General features: G+C 44.2%; 1 pseudogene; it reads left to right on the forward strand.

The window, feature by feature from the left end:
• Positions 1–1,888: 1,888 nt before the first annotated feature.
• On the forward strand, positions 1,889–3,096 carry LOC114054167 (annotated as a pseudogene).
• The last annotated feature ends 1,045 nt before the right edge of the window (positions 3,097–4,141 follow it).

Here is a 4,141-nt window from a genome sequence, read left to right on the forward strand (position 1 = left end):
AGGGAAGAGGGGAGAAAGAAGGAGGGAGAGAGGAGAAGGAGAGAAGAGAAAAGAGAGGGAGAGAGAGGGAAGACAGGAGACAGAAAGACTGAGAGACAGACAGAAAGTAACAGAGAGACAGGAACGATGAGATAAGATGACAAGGTAGAGGAGAGATGAGGGAAAGAAGAGAAACAAGGAGAGAAGAGGGAGAAGAGGATTCTGCACAGAAGATGTAAAAGCATCAAAAATCTATCAAATACATGACAACAAATGCCAGAGAATCGCCTTTCAAAGATACCCATGAAGCTGAGTGGTGCAGGGGATAAAGACTAGACCTGGAGTCAGAAAGATCTGAGTTTAAATTCTGACTCAGACAGTTCCTAGCTATGTGACCCTGGGCAAGTCACTTAACCTCTATCTGCCTCAGTTTTCTCAGCTGTGAAATGGGGATAATAATAGCACTTTCCTCCCAGGATTGTCAGGAGGATAAAATGAGACAATCGTAAAGTGCTTTGCACAGTTCTTGGCACACCGCAAGTGCTAGATAAATGTTAGCTCTTCTTCTTATACATCCTTTCTCTCATGCTTTGCTACATATAATTATTGTCCACAAGGCAGGCTCAGACAGCTTTTGTAACCACTGTTTACAGAAATGAGAGATTCTCCTTGATTTCGGGCATAACTCTACATTTTTAAAGGGAAATAAGACACAGGACCACCTTGATTCACAAGTACATAATGCTTTCATTATTTCTCAGTCTGAAGCAAACTGGGGCAGTTGATAGGCACATTTGCATATCAATATCCCCAATGTCTCCTACCTCATCTATCTCTTGCCATTGACAGTATTTAAGCTCCCATAATAACCTGAAATATTCACTTGTGCTTTTGAATAGAAATGAGAGTCCTCAGTCTGACTAAAATATCACATTCACCCAGGCCAGTTGGGCCCCATATGACTCCATACTTCTTTTATGCACCTGTCATATTATCATTTGTATTAGATTTCTTTCTGAATTTGCCTTATTTCCTTCTACTCAGTTTTAAACTCCTTGAGGGCAGGGCTCTACCATCTTAGTTTTGTTTTTCTTCTGCTGCCCATGGCACATAGTTGATGCTGAATGTTGAATGAGTGAGTAAATGAATGTTGTTTATTGAATGATTCAAATGAAAGACGCTGTTAGGCCACTTATGGTTGAGCTGGGTTGCTATGCAAACAGGCTTAGGTAGGAAGCATGCTCACGTGAGCACAGACCTAGCCAGTCAGAGATTGCTGGCAATACGGAGCTGGTAGGCAAAGCAAAAGTAAGGGCTAGAATAGCAAATAAAGCAAAGGACTGGGCCAATGCCAAGGGAGATAGGTGAAGGATGAAGGCAGCACCCATTAAGGAGTGTTCTTATCTGGTTGGGGTATTACTACATCACCAAAGAGGACTGGTACCTACCTGGAGTCAGAAAGATCTGAGTTTAAATTCTGACTCAGACAGTTCCTAGCTATGTGACCCTGGGCAAGTCACTTAATCGCTATGTGCCTCAGTTTTCTCAGCTGTGAAATGGGGATAATAATAGCAGGCCTGATTTCAGCACCAAGGACAGCGACTGTGTGGTTGGGATTTGAGTCTGAAGGTCAGATTTCAGTAGGAAGGAGAGCTTCCTATTGAAGTGGGAAATGACCCCAGACTCAGAGAAAGAGCATCTCTTAAGGTCAAGATCTGACTGAGGACTGAGGAGAGATTGCAGTGATCTGAAATCCCCAGATAATGGTTGAGGGCATGAATCGAACCTTTTAATGACCCTGTTCTCTGCCCATCAGTCTCACAATGAGGGTAAGCCTTCCTGGGTTTTAGAGGGCTGAGGCTCATGAAGCAGATCCTGGTCCAAATACCTCTTGAAGTCCATAGTGTCCATGCATGGCAGGATTGAGTACAACCTCAAAGGGGGTCCAGAGCAGAAACTGGAGCAGTGAGCAGTGCTGAAAACAGCCGCAGGAGCAGCACCAACAACCACGACAGAGATGACAGGGGTGAAGGACAGGGTCTAGAGTTGACCTTGTCTCTCCTACCCCAGTGCTAGAGACTCTGAGCTCCGGCTCCCTCTGAACTGGGCCAGCCAAAGTGGAGCTGGCTCCAACCAGCTACCCTTGGCCGACTTTGAACAGGACAACAGGTCCTTAGTCATTGGGAATATATCTGCTTACAGATTCTTCTCCCTTTCCTCTGTGGATAAGTTGGGACAGATTTATAAATGTACCGACACAGAAGATGTGCGTATTGTAGAGAGACTGTTTTCAAGTAGCGTGGCAGCCATTGTTAGCCTCAGAACTCTATAAGGCTAAAAGTCCACCACTTTAAGGAGGGGGCTGAAATATACAGTTATAGCTGTATGGCATACAGCTATTTTAACATGTTTGCAGTTATATTGAAGAGGAAGAGGCTGTTAGTATGCCTAGAAGAATGTCTACATATACACAATATTTGTGATACAAAGGTACTACTTCATGCAATCAGGAAAACTCCCCCTACCCTTATAGGTTTGTGCACATTGTCAATAAACAATGACAATTGCCATCTGGACATCTTTGACACCATGAATTTGGGGGCTGCTAATGTGATACCAGCTCATGAGAGTGCCCTAGCAGCCTTGGATTTTGATGTAAGAGGTACCACACTTGCCATTGCTTCAGAGAAGGGAACTGTCTTGAGGGTATTTCCAACCCAGAAGGACAGAAAATCTTTGAATTCTGGAGAAAAGTAAAGAAGCACATAAGCATCTGCTCTTTGGTCTTTGGAATGGATGGAATGTTCTTCTCTGCATCCAGTAACCTTGCAACAGTGCCCATCTTCAAACTTGAGACTCACTGCCTGGACTGGTTACCTTGGGAAAGTGCTTCTGGCTTCCACCAGTTATTTGCTCTCTCAAGTAACAGAAACATTTAACCAGGGTAGAGCATTTACTACTCTCTGACTACCATTCTGTGTTCATAAAACTATCTGTTCACTTGACACGATTCAGAAGATTCCTTGAGTAGTAGCAGGAACTTTTGATGGATACTTATATATGTACAACCTGGATCCTCAAGAAGGAGGGGAATACACTCTGATGAAACAATACTAATTCGTGCAGGACCAGGAAAGACTTCACACAATCAACATAAGCAGCCACCTGCCAGTATTCAACAAGACCAGTCATTGGGTAGCTGGACAAGGGCTGGCAGAGCTTCATCACACACTTCGAAGCAGGTTCGCCAGTCCTCCACTTTGATTACCAGAAGGCAGACATACTGTACATGCACCATGGCCTGGACACTCACTGGCCAGTCTCTCCATTACACATTTCATCTGCCCCCTTGAAAGTTGGCTGTCCTCATCTGCCTGGGATGCATTTTGAATATACTGTCTTTATCCAGAACGATTCTATAGGGAACTGGAGACATTGTTATATTTTCATTTGCTTCCCTAGAGCCAGACAGGAAGGAGTCAATGTGACAGATTTTTTGACAACCATAGATTTAATTTTTATTCTGAAGATTGTACATGATACTGTGATGTATGTTGTGTATATGACTGTTTTTTCTCCTTTCATGTATATAATAAATTCACTGTGTCATTGTCAACTAAAAAAAGAGGAGTTGGGGCTTCGCTGCAGGGTCAGGTCTTTCGTCTGGGGTGGTTGAGCCTCTCTTCATCTGAATCGTCTTTCTCCACGTCCCAGTGTCCCTCAAACAGTTCCCAGAGCTCTTGGCCACTACCTTGGCAGGGCAGACCTAAGTTGTTGAGATGCAGACTTCAGCTTTCTGTAAGGAAAAGTGAATGTTGGACAGACCCTGGATGGTGAACTGTTGGGAGGGCATGAGTGGGAGTCTCCCAGGAGGCCAGGCAGGGGTGTGCTGTGAGTTGCATCTTTGGAATGAGCTTTGAAACAGAGGAGAGTGCAAATACATTTGAATATTTGAGAGTAAGGCTTCAAGAAGATTCCTGATGAAGATAATTGTTCTCCGGTGAGATAGGCTTCCCCCAGGAGATATGGTGCAATGCTCTACCCTGAGGGATGTCAAGCAGAAATGGGAAAATAATTTGTCAGGGATGTTGTAGAAAGGCTTCTGGGTCAGGCACATGTTGGACCATGGAGTCACTGCCCATTTTCAACTCTGAACTTCTGT

Source organism: Vombatus ursinus, unplaced genomic scaffold, assembly GCF_900497805.2.
Source record: "Vombatus ursinus unplaced genomic scaffold, bare-nosed wombat genome assembly UNPS02004260.1, whole genome shotgun sequence".
In the NCBI taxonomy this organism is placed as follows: Eukaryota; Metazoa; Chordata; class Mammalia; order Diprotodontia; family Vombatidae; genus Vombatus; species Vombatus ursinus.